Below are 23,770 nucleotides of genomic sequence, written 5' to 3' on the forward strand. Positions count from 1 at the left end.
TCGGCTTTCTCCCATCTAGGAGGTATTGAGTGAGGTCCCCGTAGAAGAATACTGAAGCACGTGGATAACTTTTCTAGACTAACTATGAGTGAACTAAATTCTGATATTGTGGAAAATCCTGTGTTTAAAAGGGATAACTCTCCAGATCATTCATGTATAAACAAACCCCGATTTGTTTGGGAAGATATTCCCAATAAATTATCCCGTGGTGAAGATATCCTCAATGAGGCAAACAGCCTCAATAAACTGGAATTCACTAAGTGTGCTAGTGAAGTAAAAGGGTTAAAGGACGAGAGAATAAAGAGTATCTCGAGACAACGCGGATATCTCCAGTCCGTATCGCACAATAATGACAAGTTCATGATTGAGCAATCTAAATATCTGCTCAAAAGCCTTACTGACACCCTACCCAGCTTAGAAGGTAAGTGCAATTTATATGATTATTTGCTGAACCACTGGCCTAAGAAGCGTAAAGCTACTAAAACTAAACTTCCTAACTCTCCTTCCTCTTCCCTTAATAATGATGTATCTCATGTTGTTTTAAATAATGTTTTATCTTGTGATATTAATGATAATTTTTCTAATAAAACCTCCCATGATGATAGAATGGAGGCACTACCTAGTGTTAGTTATAATAATGACGAACATAACTCCCATGATGATAGAATGGAGACCCTACCCTCTTGCAGTAACAAGAGAACACGCGAATTTACTGATACTGACGAAGATAGTGTTATTGATAATAGTATAAAAGTCAGGAGAACTAAATCAAACGAATTTTTTGACCCCGATATTGATTTTTATAACGATGTTTTGGATGATAGTAACGATAGCACTCCCCCTATTAACGTTAAAAACATGGAGCCTAAGAATCTTGTGTGTACCCTAAGTACTGAAATTGATAAAAAAAACTATATAGATTGAAATTCGCCAGTAATGAGACTATTCTTGTCTTCCCAAAAAATTCTGAGGTCCACAGACACATAACTAAAATTTTAGACCAGATTAAAATTGATTATTGGGTACTCCCCAATAAAAGTGAGAAGCCAGCCAAGGTCGCCATTAAAGGAATTCACCCCCACACACCCGTTGAGGAAGTGAAACAAGATCTCCTGGACCTTGGCTACAGCGTAATTGATGTTAAGCAACTTAAAAGAACTGGAGACAAAAGTCCTTTACCTATATTTCTTATTTACTTCACTCAAATGAGTGATTACAGAACTATTTATGAGCTTAATGAATTTCAATACGTTGAGGTCAAGGTTGAGAGCTTCAAACCCAGGAAAAACCCTTTACAGTGTTTTAATTGTCAATCCTGGGGGCATGGAGCGTCCAACTGTCGCTGTGCACCCCGGTGTGTTAAATGCGCTTGGGATCACCAGTCAAGGGATTGTACCAAATCACGTGACGTCCCTGCCACTTGTGTGCTATGCGGTGGTGACCACACAGCCAGTTACAGAAAATGTACTAAAGCCCCTCAGTCCAGAATGAACAGATTTATAAACAATAGAAATGACAGACCAAATTACAGAAATAATTACAATCAATTCACCCATCAATTTAACTACACACAGCAGAGGTACACCCGTCCTCTGGGTCAACCGACTTATGCCCAAGTAACCAGCAGAGATGTTGATCTACCCCCCGATGACATAGATTTCCTAAACGCCGATAAACGTGTAGATAACACTTTTCAAAAAGTTGCTCGATTTATCGAAATTTTAGAGAATAAATTCGGCAATATCATTGAACTGGTTGATAAATTAGAAAATGCTGATAGCACAGCAGATCTAATCAAAGTTCTTTTTTCAAAATCAGTCCTCTCAATGAACAATAAATGAACAACTCCTTTTTCAGTAAATTTAAAAACCTTCTTGTTATATCATGGAATGCCAATGGCCTCCGTGGCAAAATTAACGAACTTAAGCATTTTATCAAACAATACTCCCCTGACATATTACTAATACAGGAAACCAAACTTGTCACTGCTCACTTTTTTAAAATACCAAATTATCTAATTTATCACACCAAGTCACATCGATGGCATACACAAGCCTCTGGTGGAACTGCCATTATAATCAAAAGGAATATTAATCACAAGCTTCTTGATTACCTCAACTTCAATATTTGGAAGCTACGACCCTTGAGCTATTTTTCTCCCCATCCCAATCTATTGTCATTTCTAGTGTCTATGTCCCCCAACGTCCCGGTTGCCTTTATCAGCGACCTTGAAAATCTAATTTCCTATGATTTGATTATCTTTCTGGCTGGCGACTTTAACGCTAAACACAGTACATGGAACAACAACGATAGCAACCGCCTGGGCACCTCTCTATTCAATTTCATCAACTTAGCTAAATTAAATGTTCACTACCCCCCAACCAATACCAGGATCTCGAACTTATCAGCTAATACGATCGATTTCTCCCTTTCTAGGAATTTAAATTACCTCATCAATACTAGTACCTTAAATGAACTCTGTTCTGATCATTTACCTGTTGAGTTTAGCATCAATATTAATGTCCCCAATAATCTTAATAATAAAATAAATAAAATCAACTGGGAAAAATTTAATTGCATTTTAGTTAATTCTCCCCTAGTTAACTATCCAGTCGACACCCCAACCCAACTAGATCAATTTGTTAACAGCTTCACTAACTCTATTAACAAAGCTAAAGAAGAGGCTTCCTTTTTTGTAGAGGCTAATAATTACTGCGATGCACCCCCTCATATCAGAAATCTGATCAGAGATAGAAACAATATCAGGAGGATGTGGCAACAGTCTCGTGACCCAAATGACAAAGCTCGAATGAATCAGATCAACGCTAAAATTAGGAGAGATTTTCGAGCACACAAGCAATCATCCTACACCAGGTATATCAAAGACCTATCTGTCCAAGATAACTCAATTTGGAAAGCAGTCAACAAATTTAAGGCTAAATCTTCAAGCATCACACCACTGAAACATAATAATTCTGTCATCTTCGATGACAATTTGAAAGCCAACATCATTGCTGACAGTCTTGAATTGCAGTTTACCAACGACCTTGTCGGAAATGATACTACTAACCTAGAGGTTAGAGGAGGTATTAATAATTTTCTTTCTTGCAGCTCTGACCCTGACACCCACATCCCGATTCCTCTTTGTGATGTAATTAACTCTATTAAGAAACTTAAGAATAATAAGGGACCCGGTAAAGATAACATTAATAATAGACCTATCAAAGCACTCCCCCTTAACTACATTCACTATTTAACATGCATTATTGACTCAGCTCTACGCTTATCATACTTCCCCACTGATTGGAAGTTAGCAGTCATTAAACCTATCCTAAAGCCAGGAAAAGACCCAACAAAACCAGACAGCTATCGACCAATCAGTTTACTCTCCTCTCTGAGCAAAATTGCTGAGGACATCATCTTGTGCAGAATGAGAGACTTCTGCGATGATAACCACATTATTATCGATGAGCAATTTGGCTTTCGCCCTAAACATTCCACACAACACCAACTCATCAGGCTCATTGAATACATACATGAAGGATGGCTACACAACAAACATACAGGTGCCGTCTTTCTCGATTTGGCTAAAGCCTTCGACAAGGTATGGATCGATGCACTTATCTATAAATTAATTAAATATAATTTCCCTAGACCACTTGTTCTAATTATACGATCCTACCTAACACACAGAAAGTTCATGGTCAACTGCAACACTTTTTTCTCAACCTTAAGACCCATTAATAGTGGTGTTCCCCAGGGGAGCAAACTAGGACCCCTCCTGTTTTTAATTTTTATTAATGATATCCCTAGAGATCCTGGCATTCTGACTGCACTGTACGCTGACGATACAGCCATTGCCACACAAAGCAAGTATATCAGCGATATCAACAGGAATATTATTTACCATCTCCTCACCATCATTGACTACTTCCAAAACTGGAAACTTGCCCTCAATATTGACAAAACTCAGGCGGTGCTATTCACCAGAAAAAGGACCTACAAGAAGGATGTTATCATTGATAACAACTTCTCTTTCAAATGGGAAACGAAGGCTACGTACTTAGGTGTCATTATGGATAAAACCCTGACATTCAAATATCATTTTAGGAACATTAGGAGTAAATTCATAGCTGCAAAATGTGCACTTTATCCTATTCTAAAAAAGAACTCTCCCCTCAGCACTAATAACAGGATTCTAATTTTTAAAATGCTTCTCACCCCCTTATTAACATATGCAGCACCCGCCTTCGGGGGGGCTGCAAAGACAAATCTTAAATTCTTACAGAGTGCTTAAAACAAAACCCTCCGCAATATCACAAATTCACCCTGGTATTTCAGGAATAAAAATATCCGTAGTGACACCTGTACGCCTAGCCTTCTTGACTTATACAAAAATAGTTCTCTTAAGTATTTTCTTAAGAGCACTGGACACTTCAACCCCCTTATTTGGTCTTCCTCTAACTACGATCCAGACGACCCTAAATGCAGGAGACGACCTAAGGCAATTCTCCACTACTATAATAATCTCCAAGACATCGTTTGAGTCGTATTGCTGATTTTTCTATCCCCCGGACTGGCTTCTCATCTCCTCTATCATCATTACCCTTTTCCACCTTCTTGGGTTGGCCCAATCCGTCGCGGAATTACTGCGGCTCATTCTGATTCAAATTACTAATTCAACCACTAACTATGCTAATCACTCACTGCTTATTTGTAAATAATTATAAATAAAAAATTGATAATAATTAATAATAAATAATAATAATTTTTTTTCTTTCATTGTTTATGTTATTACCTGTCTGTGTTATCCCTGTTCTATCTTCTTTTCCACAATATTATTTAACTACTAACATTAAGTTTATTAACCCAAATAATTTTAATATCAATGGCCTTTGATTCAGTTTGTAATCATATAATTTACGGAGGTGGCCTTTTTGGCCAGGTACTCCGGTGCAACAATGACTAGTTTCCGCAGTTCAATTTGTATTTCTATATTCATTTGTATTAAATATCAGCAGAGACCCCAGCAGAAGTTCCGACCACAACATCAGATGATAGTACCACAGTCACAGATAAGTCAGGCGCTATCACCACCCCTGAGCCTGCTATCCAACAACATACATCGAATGAGAAAGAACAGTGTCAACATGGCGACACTAAAACAAAACTTTGAGACAGACGGTGAAACAACCCGCCCAGAGAAAGAGGCTCTACCGGCACCACCAATGGAGCAAGCGGTTGCACCCGTAGCCCAGGCAACGGAGGAGGCTACTGCTACAAAAGCAAAAGACTCACCAGATAAAACCCTACAACCCACCAGTAGGAGTTCAAAAATTCTCATCTGGGGATTAGACAGAGGCTTCCAAATCCTTGACTTGGAAAAATTTCTCCCGGATAGCGGTTTCCCACCACAAAAAGTCATACTGCTGCGGAAGAGATCCGGCCAGGAGCTTAGGCTCCTCCCCCTTTTCCGGATTACCCTATTTGACAACGACTCTCATCAAGGAATCTCTCAGATCATGGATATCCAAGTTAAGACACAACACTTCAGAGGAGGCAGATACCAGATGCAATGTTATCGTTGTCAAAAGTTTGGACATACGCAAAGAACTTGTTCAGCAGAACCTGCGTGCATGAAGTGCGCGGGAACACATTACTCGTACGAATGTAGGAAACCCAGAGTTACACCACCGACCTGCATTAAATGCAAAGGAGACCACCCAGAATGCTACAATGGTTGCAAGGAACGCCCTAGAAAGAAACAACGAGGGAACCCACAACACAGAAATACAGCCAGCCAAGCCACCAGATTACTGCATATTTTTAAAGAAATGCAGGAACTAGTACAGAATGAGGACTTGGTAAAACTTTTACATTCTCTTCTCCCAGGATCCAACAAGCATGGAAAGTAGGAGGAATAGTCTATAAGGAAAGCAGATCCTGTTTTCTTAGGTTATCGCTAATTCCCTTCATTTTCACCTAATACGTTGCTCGACGCCTTCCAACACGCATTAGTTAAAAAAATTTAATTTTAAAAAAAAATGAAGTGAATTGCATTTTGCGTTGTGGATAGTTGCTTTTAAAATATAACAATTTCTGGCTTAAAATAATTTAATATTTCTAAGGAAGCAATCCTACACAAGATCAGTGATCTTAAAACAAGTTTTACGGTTATGTCCCAGAGAATGCGACTATAATTTCAGACATCGACATTAAGGTCTAAGTTATTATAAATATAGACTTTAAGACTTTTTTCTTATCTTTTAAAAACCGATAGAGTTCTTATAAAATCTTTTTATTTTAATTCACTTCGAAGGGTAAGATCCATTATTACTTTCCTAAAAGGAAGGGGGAAGCAATTTCTAACATAACATTTATGTGTAAATTTTTTCTTGAAAATTTGGTGAGGTCCCAATTTATTTTTCTCTTCCACGTGTACCTACAAGATGGTGAAGTTAGTTTTTATGAGCGACGATGCTGTTCTGAGAAAATAAAATATGGAGGTTTTGCATATTTTGAAAGCTTAAAAGGCTAAATCTGCTAAAAGCATCAATATTCCATGAAAGTGCTGAGTCACAGAGCTTGGTCCTAATTATGAACTTTGATATTCAGTAATGACATTATTGGGGTGCAGTTGTTTAACGATGAGTTTCAAGGCAGAAAATCGCAGTAATCGAACTTCCCACTAACTTTGACAAAGCGTAATTCTGAAAAAATACAATGTCCCATGGAAACGAATGTATGCCCATTACTGGGCAGATATATACTGAGAATAAAGTTCAACAAAACTTTGAGATGCTGTTTCTTTCTTTAGATAAATCTTTAAACATATTTATTTTGAAATTTTAAAGAAATGACTTTGAACTTTGAGAGTTTCTACAGGGGATGGAAAATTTTTGTACATGCATAAATGCAGGATTTTAATCTTGCACTGTATCAACGCCTCCTATAACTGAAAGCCTCCACACGGTTTTTTGAAAGATATCCACTTACCGAATGAGTCATTTATTACAAAATCTACTTAAAATAAGCAAGTGGTAACAAATATATGACTAAAAATTTGTTTTATTTATGAATATTATTGGTTTGCCTCATTCACTTGTCAACCACTACAGATTCAATTCTCAAATATATATGATACATTTCTCTCAAGTACTTGTATAAAAGGCTTTGGGATCATGCGCACTACTTGCTCATTTTTTAAATAGTCTGCACGGACTACTTATAAAAGACCGTGTGGAGGATTTCTGATGTAGGAGGTGCTCACTGTATTCATTTTTCACAACCTACTTCAATATTAAAAAATCAAGCCAATCAAAATATAGAGTTCAATATCCTAAATGTGCCTATTTTAAAAAGTAACGCCTACTATCTACTCAAAACTTCACTTACGAAGACCTAAAAATATACGATAATAATGATACAATGTAAAAAAAAGCGAGTGAATAAAAAATTGCAATTTTTTATTCACTCACAAAAATTGCTAACAAAATCTACGAAGTGTTAAAGTTTTGAAATCTAGTGCATTTTTTCTAAAAACTTATACAGGGGCAGAAGCCTCTTGCTAAAATTAAAATAGTGGTAAATGGGATATGAAATTCTTCATTTATTTTTGGATGAAGCGAGATATATTTTAACTGCCACTTTATGTTAACAATAAAAGTAATGATACTAATTTCTAAAATTGATTGCGCTGTTATTTTTCAATTAAATTGAAAGTTAAGTATTTTGTAAGCTTTAATTCAATTTAATAAAATTTTTGCGGGATTATCGGCTATTTTTTCTTTTTGTTTAATTTTTATATGGACTTTGACCACTCCATAGATATAAAACGTAGCAGCCCCAGAGCCAGCTGATATCAAAGTTTCAACATAAAATAAAAGAAGTACATGATAGCAAGGAAAAGGGGTGCTTCGCGGTCCAAGTGCCCAATAATCAATTCATACTAGGACTAGGATAGATCTACACACCTGCGGTACCTGCCAACCTGTACGGTCGTTGCAAGAGATTGGACAAAGTGGTAGTGAAACAATAATTTGGAAAATTTTTCTAAAATTGTATTCAATTCTTTATGTTGCTACCACTAAAAAAATTTTTGTTTTCAACAACAGTCAAATTTTGTAGTTATGCATATTAATTTGTATAGTTCATTTAAAATATACATATATTTTTTCCACTTGAAAAGTACATGATAGCCACAGAAAAAGGAAATCAGGAAGAACAGTGAGAAGTCAGGCAATTTTATCAATCTAGAAAAATTAGGAAAATGATCGGAGATTTGATTAAAATACAAAAGTTAAGGAAAATGAATTAGTCGGAGCTTGAGGTACCAATAACCCAATTTGTTAGCGGGAAGTGCCAAAGCACCCTATCTAGGAGGCTTTGGAAGTGCGTATACTAGCAAAGTAACGCCTACTTTAAAGTTTAAAAAAAAAATGAAGTGCAACAAAAAAAAGTGAAGTGAAATGCAACAAAAACTTATAAATTTGGAAAATTATGGATTTATTTGTTTTTCTGGGATAGATATTTTATTTTATTTCATAACTAGCGTTGAACAGATAACTCAATTCTGTGTTAACGACTATTAATATTCAACTCTGTAGTCTTCTAATTTTGAAGCCAACAGAGAAGACGCTTGGAACAAGTATTGAGATAAGTTAACCTACATGAAGATCTTTTTGATAGAACTAACCCGTATTTGCGTTATATGGAGAGGAAAACTACGAAATCCTCTCGCAGATAACCTGACGACAAGGGGATTCTAACCGATAATCCGTCTACCACTGAGGATACCTTACGTCAGAACTGTTTTTATTTTATTTTTATAACCGTCGTTGAACAGGCGACCCAGTTTTTGGGTTTACAACTTCTAATGTTCAACTCCGTAGCCTTGTGATTGTGAACCCAATCCAGAAGACAAGGAAACTCCTGGATCTAGTATTGGGAGAAATTTTGCATTTTGCACTTTTGATTGGGAGCACTTTTTGATTGAACTAACCCACATTTGCGTTACATGAAGAATGAAGACCATGAGAACCTCCCACGGTTAACCAGACAGGAAGGGGACTCTAACCCATGATCCGTCTACCACTGAGGATATTTCATGTCAGCATTGTTGTCTGGATGCAAGACGGATGAGGAATTCGTATCGACCACCCTTTGCTGGTATTCGAACCCGGTTCACATTATTGGAAGGTGAACGCTCAATCATCTGAGCCATCACGGCTCATATTATAGGTATTTTATTTAATAAACAGCCAACCCAACAGCCTCTGAACAGCCAACCCAATTTTTTGAGTTTACGACTACCAATGTTCAACTCCGTAACCTTGCAATTTTCAACCCAATTCAGAAGGTAAGGGAACTCCTGGATCAAGTACTGGAAGAAATTTGCCTTCTTGAAAGACTTTTGATGGAACTAGCCCGCATTTGCGTTCCATGGAGAGGAAATACACGAAAACCTCCCACGGTGAGCCTGACAGCAAGGGGTGTCTAACCCATGATCCGTCAACCACTGAGGATATTTTGAGTCAACACTGTAGTCAGTGCAAGCAGGAAGAGGAATTCGTATCAACCAGCCATCGCTGGGATTCGAACCCGGGTCACCTCATTAGAAGACGAACTCTCTATCCCCTAGCCAACACGGCTCTATTATAGATATTGCAATTTTATAGAAACGCCTGTAATCGTAGCCAATACTGCTCTATTATAGATATTGTAATTTGATAGAAACGCTTGTAATCGTAGCTACACTATTATCGAACAGTCACGTGGTTTTCTTTGTTGTCTGCTCGGTTAATCGGCCCTGTGACGTAGTCTACAGCCAGTGTCAAATATAAAAAGATATTTGTTATTTGCATAAAACTATTCTTATTCTCTTTATTTCATCATTACCAAACATTATTAAAATTCAAAGGTTAATACAATCTACTATGACATTTATACTCTTGCATATTCTCTGCTTTGCCCGTTCTTTACGATATGGGTATTTGAAGCCTCATATGTGTCCTTTACCCACTCATCATTGGGTATTGCACACATGAGATAAAAACGTTGAGGTGGAGTTGGAAATGCAAATAGTTTGATAAAAAAAAAAGATTCTGTAAACCCTGTGAAAACAAAGTTCAACGATGCTGGTAAGTACATTAAGAAATCGCATGAATGACAAAAAAATGACTTGAGATGAGCTAAAGTTACAGACCTTTTCTTTGCCGATGAAGCGAGCGAAAATGCAGCATTTTGTATTTACTTTATAAAAAAAAAGTGCTGCGATATTAAACTTCATAATGTACTAAGTTTAACAATTGGTAAGGAAAGTTTTAAATGAGTGAAACAATTCACCTATTTGGGCTAAATAATTGTTCAAAATAATGATACCTCAGTTGAAATATCAAACAGGATAACTGCTGCAAATTAGCCTTATATATGTATTCAAACAATGCTGATATTTACTTTGATCTTACTTAAAAACAAAATAATGTAAGGTTTTTCTCAAGCTTGTGCTTTTATGTGAAATGGAAATCATAGATATGAGTTAAAAGAAAAATCAGAACTCTTGACAATCTCTTCGGAGCTGGAGAGTCATATATGTATTTCATACGAACACCTCTGACGCTGGAGCGGATGACCCATGCCTTACAGGAGAACTAGCTTAATGAAAAGGAGACATACCTGTGAATTTAAAGCTGAAACCATTTTTAACGACTACTTGATGGCACCATATGTCCATTACATTTATTTAACGACTACTTGATGACACCATGCGTCCATTACATTTGAATTGTATTTAGTTTTATTATCCAGACTTTCTTTTCATTTATATTCTGCCTATGTGTGACATCTCGCTAATCAGCTATTGCAGGGGAGGGAGAAATCGGAACTCATGCAAAGGTCTACTTTTTAACTTTCCATGTGATACAATCAGTCGCGTTTTCGATAGTTTATTAAAAACATTCTTCTCCCCTATCATGTGAGGCCTTTTAGGATTTCAATGTTACAGTTTGTGCCACTTTCGAATATATTTCTCTTCTTATTTCTCTTGTATTTATTATAAAAATTTCCGTTTTTGTTCACTGTCACTGGAAAAATATTTTCACACCAAAGTTGGATAGCATGAAATCGACCGTCACTCTACAGATTTTTCTATTGAGTGGCAAACTGTGGGACGCATGATATTATGTGATTGAAGAGCAGATAGTACGTGGATTCTGAGCGATGTTTTGGAACAGAATTTGCATTTGCCGATCAACGGGTTACCCGTACATACGTGAGATATGATCTAAGTGCAATTAGTTTTGCAATTTTAAACCGTTAAAAAAATCAACAAAAAAAGTTGTGATCGCCTTATTACAATCACTGGTTACCCATTGGTCGAATGCTTTTTCTTTCTGGATTGACTCCGTTAAACGCCCCAACATTTCAAATCATGGGATCCGAAAACTGTCTCAATTGATGTTTGTCGTCAGACTGATTTTCATATCCTGCCTATATACGTGTTTCAAGACGTCACAAAATACTTTTCCTTCTTCAACATTCATATTTATATAAGAATCACGGTCAAGCCAGTAATTATACGTTAGTAATAAAAAACATATAAAAATACTTATTATTATTATGTAAAAAAAAATGCCTGCTAGTGAAAAGAAAAACAGCAGCGGTCGCCATAGCAACTCATGCAATGATGTCGCGAGCGCACTGTTTACTACTACTCTTGAACACAGTTGAAAAGTGTATGGACGCCATCAAATCCAAAGCAAGACCCATTTTGCCAATGGGTTATAAAATAAAATTGTTTGTGATTTAATACAGATTAGAATTAATTAATTATAATACATGGGCATAACGTTACCTTACACAAGATGGTTACGCCCTTTAGATTAACATTAGGTTATGGGCCAATAGGCAGATATGATATAGTTTGGAAATTTTAAACCATGATGACTTTTTAAATTGCAATTTCAGGCAGAAACGTACAATGTAACTTGTTAAAGCTTTTTAAAAACTATCTCGGTGCGTGGGGCGAAGCTCCATTAACCGATTTATCTAGTTCGATTGGCCAAAAGTTAATCAGCACAGCATCAGAGATGTAGTGAACATATTATATATATGTTTAATTTTTTTAAAAATAGTGGTGGTATTAAAGATTATGTAATAAGTTTATAAGTGCAAGGAATATAAAGAAATCATACATTTTACTACCATTTTAAACATAGAAATAAAATTTTACACTAAATGCGTAAAATTTGACAGGCATGTATTGCGATCGATTTTAAAACAATCAAAAAACTTTTTACTAAATTTTTTCATTTATTTTTTTAATATTTTTTTTATTTACGCAATGTATATCTCTGTAATGTAAGAGACAAATTAAACGAAATCAGAGATGGATTTCATCCTATGAGGTTTTTGGGTATAGCGTGGACCAAAAATAAATTTTCAAAAAGAGATCTGTGAATAACTTTAAGAGCCCCCACAGAGACACGGTAGAAAGTAACGCCTACTTTCTACTTCCTGCTACTCGAAATTCCGAATGCATATTGATCATACACGGGAATTTAAAAGTAGCAAGTAAAAATATCTGTGCATAAAGCAGAGTTAAAGTAAAAAATATATAGATCAAGAAAAGAGCAATGAGTAAAAATTAAAAGCATGAAACAAAATACTAACAACTAATAGATAAATTAAAACTTAAATGTTTTGTGTTTGCTCGCCCCTATTTGATTATTCAACAAAGGCACGTTTCCATCACTTTCTATCGTAACCATATCGAATGAATCGACGAGAGCAGTCGGGTGGCATCGAGCAAACAAGAAAAGATCCAAAATGTCTAAAAGATTTCGTTTTTAATTGATTATAACTCTATAAGATATTTCGCAAAAAAGGGTAGAAGTTACCAGCCCTTATTATTGCCCTAAAAATTATATAATTTGAAATTGCGTATAAACTAATGTTCTTTCAATTCGAAATTTTTCTTCCACTATAAAAATTTAAATGATTGTTAAGAATTAATTTTTTTTTGTGAAATTATCTTAGGATAGACGAGTTTCATAATAGTGTGCATAAGGTCTTCGATTCAAAATCTCTTGGCTGGCTGTGGGAAAATTAGTCTGAAATTAATGAAGCTACATAGTTTTTAAACGCTTGGGCATAACCTTACGCAAGATGGTTACGCCCTTTGGAATAACATTGAATGATTGAACTGGATACAGAGAGGCCAACTTGCACCTGACAGCAAATATATATTTTAAAGTGGTAGTTTATCAATTGTGATTCTTGGTTTAATAAATTCAATTTAGTAGATTTTTATCCACCACTATTTCTAAGTAATTCGTATAAATAAAGAAAAATAAAAGACAGTAAGTTCCTAATAGATCGTGTTAAATATATTTACCACCAAAAAAATGGCATTTTTATAAACTAAATTAGTTTTTTTTTTTCTTAATATCAATTACTGTTCTTAAAACAATTTCAATTCCAAAAATACTTTAATTTACCTTTACTAGAAATAAAGGGCCCGTTAAAGGGTTAAAGCCCTATCTGATACATGTCCAGTCTACCTCCCACGTTGAATAATTTTTATCGTAGCTATTTTTTAAAATTTTTGTTGTTTTACCATATACTTTGTAAATCAATTTTGATGTTTTAACTTTTTAAGCAACATTTATGAATACTCAAATTCAGGTAACTAAACTGTCTGGGAAAAGTGCTTTTTATGTAAGATTATTTGAAGACCTTATAGTGAAAGAGTCAGAAATTTGAGTTGGGTGTATAAAATCACCCATGGGCTCTTTTTTCATTTGTCGTGTGGTACGGATGTTTAAAGGGGTAGCAATCAGGTTACTGGAACACAAGTAAATTATTGGGAAACTGTGATAAGCGATAAAAATATTTTAATATTTTTAAATTAGGAAGATTTGTAATCTTTTACTCGGCTTTTTTGTTTTTATTTATTTATTCATTTATTTTGAACAATTAAAACCAGTGTTCTTTCAAAGAGCAACTGCACGAAAGCTTACAATCAGAAAAAGTGGATATGGAATAAAATCGAATCTTTTCGAATTATATGAAAATAGTGAAAATAGTGAAATTAATTTTCAAAAACAATGAAATAGTGAAGCTTTTTTAATAGAGACAGCAAAAAAAAAAGAAAAAAAAAAAGAGTTCCTAAATTGTAACATTCTTTAAATTAGTACCAAATGAATTTACGCAGAGACGTTTCTTGTTAATAAAGTTTAAATTGGAATAAAGGAACAAAATAACGAAACACATTTGCACAGACCTGTTTGAAGGTTTCCTATCTGAAATATATTTCATTAAGAAGTATTTCTAAAACTCTTAATTACATTTTTTTTTAAAAAAAGTAATCTTTGCAAGTCTAAAACATTTGCAGTGTTGTTAATGTTGCACTACTCTAGTGCTGCAATCATATTTTTGTACTACTTATAAATTATTTTTATCTTATGACAAAAAGAAGAAAAAAATGCTGACAAAAAAAAATTTTCTTGGAGAAAATTAAAAGAAAAAGTATTTCTCAGTTGTACTTGGATCTTTGATTCAAAACAATGATTTCCAATACTTGGTATCACCTACATTGATCTTGGTTCCATGAAAGACGTACAGTGCATCAAAAAAGTCAATCACATTGAATAACTTTTGATCCCCTAATGATCGGATTTTCACTGTCTAAGACTCAAACTAAATGATTCGAGGCAGTGACCTCAAATATGCTGATTAATTAGTGCGGGAGATATTTTAAGTTACGAAATCAAACACAAAATTTATTTCCTCCAAATAAACGTAAATTTTTTTCTCAATAGATTCGGATTTCTGACCCCCGAAGTTTGCCACAATCTGGGAAAAGTTTGTAATTTGTCAAGTAAACTTACATAATTTGAAATGATGTAAAAAATTGTATACCTTACAATTCAAAATTGTTTCGACCATTATTAATAAAAATTTCAAAAAAATATTTACTTAAATTAATTTTTGCATGGTATTATATTTGGATAAACGAATTTTATAATTGTGTGGAAATTTTTTTTCGATTCCCTTAAAAAATTTTTGAAATATAGCGAAATACGCAAAAAGTAAAATTAATATTAAGAGGTCCAAACTTTGGATGTCTCCCCCCCCCCCCATGACCAACCTATTGGAACCATATTTCCCAGATTGCGACTATCCCCTATATTTTGGAATCCGAATCAGTTGAAAATGAAATATAATACGTTTTACTGAGAAAATAAGTTTTTGTGTCTGATTTCGTAACTTAAAATATCGTCTGCGCTAATTAATTTGCATGCTTGAGGTCACCCCCTCGACCCATTAAGTTTGTCTTAGAACGTGAAGATCCGATCATTAGATCAAAAGTTATTCAGGGTGGTCTGGTTTTTTTGGATCATTGAACATATTTTATTTTTATATTATAACCGTCGTTGAACAGCCGACCCAATTTTTGGGTTTATGACTACTGTTACGGTGGTTTAAAGACACAAACTACTACTTATCATTTTAACCAGTGATCGTTTATTTTATGCATATATTGTCGAATTAATTTACATACTTTAACTATTTAAAATACTCAAATTAATAATACTTTAATCAATAATAAATTAAAATAACAAATTTAATTAATTTAAAATACTTTGATTAATAACAAACTAATTAGCATGGAGCCTCTAATGACTCGGTACTACTCTCTCTCTCTCGTTTGTTGTCCTTTTTTTATCTTTTATACTATATTTTTTGTTCTATAAAACTATTGCTAAATTCTGGAAAGGTCACATAAGAGATCAAACTTGGACTATAGACTTGTGATTAACCCTTTTCGACACGTATTTCTTAACTTTAATCAAGAGTGTTTATTTGTATTTGCAAAGGTTCTATGTACAAATGGAAGTTTCCACAGTATTTTAAATCTAATAAATTATTTTGCAATTTACGATAAATCTATTTTAAATGTTTTGTTGTGATTCTGAATTAAGTGACGATAAGCGTCACACTACTAATGTTCAATATTGGTTCAAAATTACAAGGCTACGGAGTTGAACATTAGTAGTTGTAAACCCAAAATTGGGTCGGTTGTTCAACTATGGTTATAATAAAAAATATAAAAATATGATTAAGCGACAATAAGCGTCACACTACTAATGTTCAATATTGGTTCAAAATTACAAGGCTACGGAGTTGAACATTAGTAGTTGTAAACCCAAAATTGGGTCGGTTATTCAACTACGGTTATAATAAAAAATATAAAAATATGATTAAGCGATGATAAGCGTCACACTACTAATGTTCAATATTGGTTCAAAATTACAAGGCTACGGAGTTGAACATTAGTAGTTGTAAACCCAAAATTGGGTCGGTTGTTCAACTACGGTTATAATAAAAAATATAAAAATATGATTAAGCGACGATAAGCGTCACACTACTAATGTTCAATATTGGTTCAAAATTACAAGGCTACGGAGTTGAACATTAGTAGTTGTAAACCCAAAATTGGGTCGGTTGTTCAACTACGGTTATAATAAAAAATATAAAAATATGATTAAGCGACGATAAGCGTCACACTACTAATGTTCAATATTGGTTCAAAATTACAAGGCTACGGAGTTGAACATTAGTAGTTGTAAACCCAAAATTGGGTCGGTTGTTCAACTACGGTTATAATAAAAAATATAAAAATATGATTAAGCGACGATAAGCGTCACACTACTAATGTTCAATATTGGTTCAAAATTACAAGGCTACGGAGTTGAACATTAGTAGTTGTAAACCCAAAATTGGGTCGGTTGTTCAACTACGGTTATAATAAAAAATATAAAAATATGATTAAGCGACGATAAGCGTCACACTACTAATGTTCAATATTGGTTCAAAATTACAAGGCTACGGAGTTGAACATTAGTAGTTGTAAACCCAAAATTGGGTCGGTTGTTCAACTACGGTTATAATAAAAAATATAAAAATATGATTAAGCGACGATAAGCGTCACACTACTAATGTTCAATATTGGTTCAAAATTACAAGGCTACGGAGTTGAACATTAGTAGTTGTAAACCCAAAATTGGGTCGGTTGTTCAACTACGGTTATAATAAAAAATATAAAAATATGATTAAGCGACGATAAGCGTCACACTACTAATGTTCAATATTGGTTCAAAATTACAAGGCTACGGAGTTGAACATTAGTAGTTGTAAACCCAAAATTGGGTCGGTTGTTCAACTACGGTTATAATAAAAAATATAAAAATATGATTAAGCGACGATAAGCGTCACACTACTAATGTTCAATATTGGTTCAAAATTACAAGGCTACGGAGTTGAACATTAGTAGTTGTAAACCCAAAATTGGGTCGGTTGTTCAACTACGGTTATAATAAAAAATATAAAAATATGATTAAGCGACGATAAGCGTCACACTACTAATGTTCAATATTGGTTCAAAATTACAAGGCTACGGAGTTGAACATTAGTAGTTGTAAACCCAAAATTGGGTCGGTTGTTCAACTACGGTTATAATAAAAAATATAAAAATATGATTAAGCGACGATAAGCGTCACACTACTAATGTTCAATATTGGTTCAAAATTACAAGGCTACGGAGTTGAACATTAGTAGTTGTAAACCCAAAATTGGGTCGGCTGTTCAACTACGATTATAATAAAAAATATAAAAATATTATAATTAAACAGTGCATACGATATTTTAGGTTATGAAATGAGACACGAAATCGTACTTCCTCTGAATAAACATACTTTTTTCGGATACTGATTTTTGACCCTTAAAATATAGGCACAATCTAGGAAATACGGTTCCAGTAGTTTGGTCAAAAGAGCTGTCCAACTATTGAACCCCTTAATGTTAATTTTACTTTTAGCGTTGCATACTTACCAATTCTTAAGAACTTTTTAAGCGAATTGAAAAATTGTTGGGCACAATTTTATAAAATTCTTTTATCCAAAGACAATTCCCTGTAAAATATAACTTTACGTAAATATTAATTACTTCTTATAATTTTATTTTAGAGCAGTCATAAAAATTTTGAATAGTAAAGTGTAAAATTTTTGAATCATTTTAAAGAAGGTAATTTTAAATGGCAAAATCACAAAAAATTTGAACGAAACCAGCCGAATCGTCTCTGAGAAATCGAATTTTAAAAATTCAGCTTGTTTTTGTACGGCTGCTTTCGTAGCTTAAAATGTCGTCTGCACTAATTAGCGTATTTGAGGTTACCCCTTCGAACCTTTAAGATTGATTCTTAGAACGTAAGTGATTTACAGTGCTGTGTTTTTTTTTTTTTTTTTTTTTTTTTTTCTTATTCTGCGCATCACATTTAAGTATAAAATATATTTAATGCAACAGTTATTTTGACTACAATGTGAAAAAAGTATCTTTCATTCATCGCAAAAGTTATGAAAAGCATAACATTTAATGTGCGAGATGGTTAAAAAAAATTATTTTCAAGTTTTCCTGATTACAATAACATAAGAGTATTTTTCTTAATTCAAAATACCGCAAATGACGTATCTGCAAAACAAAACAAAATTATATTAAACAACATTTAAAGCAGCATAATGAATCTTTGTTTTGGATGGGAGGAGTGGAGCATTTTAAATCGTTGCAGAACATATAGCAATAATAAATAATTACACCACACGTTGAAATCGTGGTTTAGAATTAATAAATCACAAAATTAAGAAAAATCAATTTCTATTAGAGAAAGCATTTCTTTGAAGAAATTAGATAAACACGTGAAATATGTAAATAAACACATGAGATATGTAAATAAACATAATATATCCTGCATAAAGAACTAAAGGATAAGGGGGGGGGACGAAAAGCGATGCCTGCAACATTCTATCTCTCTATCTTCTATTACAAGACTGGATGTCTCTTTCACCCAGACTGAACGGCGCCCGCCAGCTTTCTTCGCACTAAAACGAGTTGATAAGAATGCGTTGCTACATTTGGCTGATTATCGCATTATCAGAGAATTTTCAGGAATTGTTTATATTTTAAAGGACAACGGTATCTTTTGGCCTTAATTATTATTTTTTGTTTGATTTTAACTGCATTTCAAGTATTATAATTTTTATAGTCACCCACTTAAAATTATTTAGCTACCAATATATCGTTCTACGCATTTATTTCTCTCCCTCCCTCTCTCTTGTATTTATTTATTTATTTTTTTAGCTTTAAGGGCATTGGGCGGACCCAGAATTTTTTTCAGGGGGGGGGCATAGACTCAGATTCCCCCTCCCCCACAATTAATTTTTGTATAAAAAAAATTTTATTTAAATATTTTTTTGAAAGGAAAAAAAACTGGAATTTTTAATGCTAGTACTTTCATTTATTTTTCTCATACACATAAATCATACCTGCCAACTTTCACTCTGTCCGAGAATAGATTTTCAGAGTGGTTGTAAAACAATGAACGAAACACAATCTGACTCAAAAATATATTTATATTTTGATCCCGTTGAAATTCGCTTGCGCAAGGATTATTATGCATTCATATATTTATTGTAATTATTTATATGTAGTGGTGGTCAAACTCATTTATAATTATCATTATAATTCAAAAAGTTAATTGGAATGACCCGAGTATTGCTACCACTTTAAATATGAAAATAAAATCTTCCGTAAAATCCGGAAGAGTTGGCAGGTATGATAAATAATTCAAGTATTCAAAATCTTTAAAAAATAAATGTAATGCATTTTTTAGAATTTTTGTCAAATCTGTCAATGATTTTTTCAACATCCAAATCAATTTCTCGATGAATGTTTAATAATACGAGTCCATTTAATCGTTCTTGATTTTGAGTTGCTCTAACTCTGTTTAAAATGAAACTATGACGAATTTCGTTTCAATCTTTTGTATTATGATTCTTGAAGCAGTGAAGAACATAATTAGATGAAGAAAAAAAAAATCGATTCTTCCGACCTACCTAGGTGTATATGCTCCCTTAAATAATTTTTAAAATATTTTATTTCTTTCGTAAACTATAAAAAAAAAATTCTTCAATTTAAGGGGGGGGGGTTATGCCCCCCCCCCCTCCTGCTGGATCCGCCACTGTTTAAGGGTTATATTTCTGCCCACACGCAAGAATGCCAACTGCTCTGGATTCGACCAAATATTTTAAAAAACTGTAGAGAACTACAAATTAAAATTTACAGATTTTCGGTTATTTGCAAAGNCCCCCCCCCCCCATCTCCTGCTGGATCCGCCACTGTTTAAGGGTTATATTTCTGCCCATACGCAAGAATGCCAACTGCTCTGGATTCGACATAATATTTTAAAAAACTGTAGAGAACTACAAATTAAAATTTACAGATTTTCGGTTATTTGCAAAGTTTTAAAAAAGCTCAAAATGGCTGAACTGTAAAACAAAGTGGCGTATCACAAAGCTTTCGAATTATTTAGAAGTTATAGTATTGAGTAGAAAACAGATACATCGAATTTTTGAACCAAAAATCATACATTAAAAGACTACCACTCGAAAATATTCCGTCCAGATCAATATCCTGTCCGGAACAAATTTTAATCTGTAGATAGATTCGATGAATCAGATATTCTTTCAATTGCAGAGATGCCAACTTGCTCCGGACAGCAAATATATATTTTAAAGTGGTAGTTTATCAATTGTGATTCTTGGTTTAATAAATTAAATTTAGTAGATTTTTATCCCCCACTATTTCTAAATTATTCGTAGGCTTATATAATTCAACACTTTATGATGTTTACGTTATGCTATGCATTTTAAAAAGCAAGCAAAAATAGTCAAATATTTGCAAAATTTAATTTGTAGTTATTTACGGTTTTTTTTAATTATTTTAACGTGTCCGGAGCAGTTGGCATCTCTGCAATTGTTGTATTTATTCAAGCAAAGTGCGTGTTTTCCTATATTAGCTACCACATAAACTGCTAAATTCAAAATGTTTTTACTAAAAAATTTTTCTGAATTTCTAGATGTATGGGACAGGGGCCGCTACGCCGCCCAGGTGCCCAATTTTTGTAAAAATAATCTGTACACGGTTCGTCACGCTAAATTCATAATCTAAAACCACGGACTTCGAAAGCTGTTCAGAATAAAATCGAATAATTCGTAATATAATTGTTGAACAATTCGTTTTTAAATGCGTAGTTAAATGATACCCGGTATGCCATTTTCACAATTGAAAGAGTAGTTAAAAACAAAATAGAAAGACATCCAATTTCACGAGAGATCCTCAAACTATGCAAACTTAGGAGCATCACTTAGTGCAGAGGAAACATTTCCTAGTAAAAAAAAAAAACGTAACACGAAATGATACACTAACTTTTACGGAAAAGCATAGAAAAAAAATTTATGTTAAGACGTTTTGCGTTCTTTGGCCGCTAGAACAGAAATCAATTATTTAGAATTGGCGAGAAATATTTAGATGAGTTATTGACTACGAAAAAGTAGGTAAAAAATTTCTCGTCTAGTGGTGGATCACGCCAAAAGACGATCTACCCTGAACGTCGACCAAATTTTGCATTGGAGCAAATATCCAGTGTCAAGATCACAACAACCTCGTCCTTCTCATTAAATCTTTGTTACCACGTAAAATTTTGTAACAAACCTAACAATGAACTCGAATTCCGCATCCAGCTTGCACCGACCGCAGTGCTGATGTGATATATCCTTAGTGGTAGACGGATCATGGGTTAGAGGCCTCTTGCCGTCAGGCTAACCGTGGTAGGTTCTCGTGGTCTTCTTTTCCATGTTACGCAAATGCGGGTTAGCTCCATCAAAAAGTCCTCCACGAAGGCAGATTTCTCCCGATAGTCGGATACAGGAGTTCCCTTGTCTTCTGGATTGGGTTCAAAATTACAAGGCTACGGAGTTGAACATTAGCAGTCGTAAACCCATAAAATTGGGTCGGCTGTTCTACGACGGTAATAAAATAAAATAAAATGAACATCATTATGTAATTTTCTTCCTCTGATGTGTTTATTATAAAACCTAGCATAGTCTCAATGAGATTATTATGTAACAATTCTATATCACTGTATTTATACACTGTAACTATTTATACACTGCAAATATTGTCTTGCACATATCAAAATTTCAAAATAAATACCGCTGAATGGGCCTGTTCCTTGGCTGGGGTGGAGTTGGACTAGTGGCCAAGTCCTGGGCTTTATGGTTAAGGGTTTTGTATAACCTTGGTACATGCTCAGGGCTTGGAGGAAAGAAAAGAAGAAAAAAAAGTCAATTTATATAGATTTAATTCAAAAAGTGCCAAAATAATAAAATAGTATAGTATATCTGTAATTTTTGTCTTAAATCTATATGAATTTTTTTTTTCATGTTATGTTTTTGCTGTTTGATATAGAGAAGTAGTACAAAAATAACATTTCTTTAACGGTGAGATTTAAGGCCCTGCAACTTTAAACGCCGAAAGGAACTTACATCACCAATGCTGTTTTGTTGTTTAATTTACTCAACACGAATCGCGGGATGAAATTTAATGCCCAGCGTTGAATTTCCAATTTCAAAGATACTCCATGCCGGCACTGATAAAATTGAAGAACCTCTGAATTACACAAATAGTGAGAAAGAGTGTATAAGGCGAAATTTAAACACCTGAATAAAATAGTTTTCTAAATTTTACTCTTGCTAAGAAAAAAATTCATAAATCTGCAAATGTTGTTCTTTCTGCACGATTTTTTTTTTTCACTCTAAAAACTTCTAAAATCTTGGGTAGGATAATTGAATTCAAAATTACAAGAATAAGATCATAAAACTAAAAAAAATGGGAGTAAAGTCTTCAGTTGATTTTTATTTTAAATATTTTTCATTAATTGTAATTATATAAATATTCAATTTTTTTATAGCTGTTTATTTAGTCTTAATGTTCAAATCTTTTTTAATGATGCAATTTAAAGCATATTCTAAACTACTCATTGATTTCCACGGAGCTTAAATAGCTCGAATCAAAATGGGTTAAACTGCAACCGCAGACGTTTTATCAAGAGGGTGAATAGAGTCTAAGATAGGATTACAATTAGGGCCCCTATACCTTGTCAATTAAGTCTCCCCTTTTTGCAACCTAAGATTTAGAAGCAACAACAAAAAATATAAATTTAAACAAATAACTATGATTTTCATTCTTTTTTGCTTGATTTTTACTGTGTTAGTAACGCTATTCAATTTCATTTCATTTGCATTAAGATAATATAGTTATTTAAACACATATTTTAACAAGGAAAACGTAATGAAACATGTTAAAAGGATACTTGGAAGAAAAAAAATTTACGAATACAAACTATGCTAAATTTTTAAACATTAATCAATGCTTCATCTGTACTTTTTTGCTAACTTTTAAATGACAGAAAAGAATTCTAAAATACTATGCTTTCACCTATTCTTGTGATGAAGGTGCTGGTTAAATTTGATAATCAAATTTGTGGAAAAGCTTGCTTGTTGTTTAAAAGGAAGAAGTGGAAATTACAAGTTAATATTCTGTTCTGATAAGAAAAAGAGTCTGTACAAGATGTCCAAAACTAACAACTTAATCCATGCAAGAAATTTATTTAAAAAATTATTAATAAAAATTCATATACTTTATACTATTTTCCAAATTTCTGATTAAAAATTAAGAATATATATATATTATAAATAAGTGTTACGGTGAGGCACTGAAATCTGGAGAATGTCGACATTCACCGGTGAATGTCAACATTCACGTAGTCACTTGGTGTATGTCCGAAACATTTGCTAAATACCCTTATTTCTGACTC

This window comes from Parasteatoda tepidariorum, chromosome 9 (assembly GCF_043381705.1).
Source record: "Parasteatoda tepidariorum isolate YZ-2023 chromosome 9, CAS_Ptep_4.0, whole genome shotgun sequence".
Taxonomy (NCBI): Eukaryota; Metazoa; Arthropoda; class Arachnida; order Araneae; family Theridiidae; genus Parasteatoda; species Parasteatoda tepidariorum.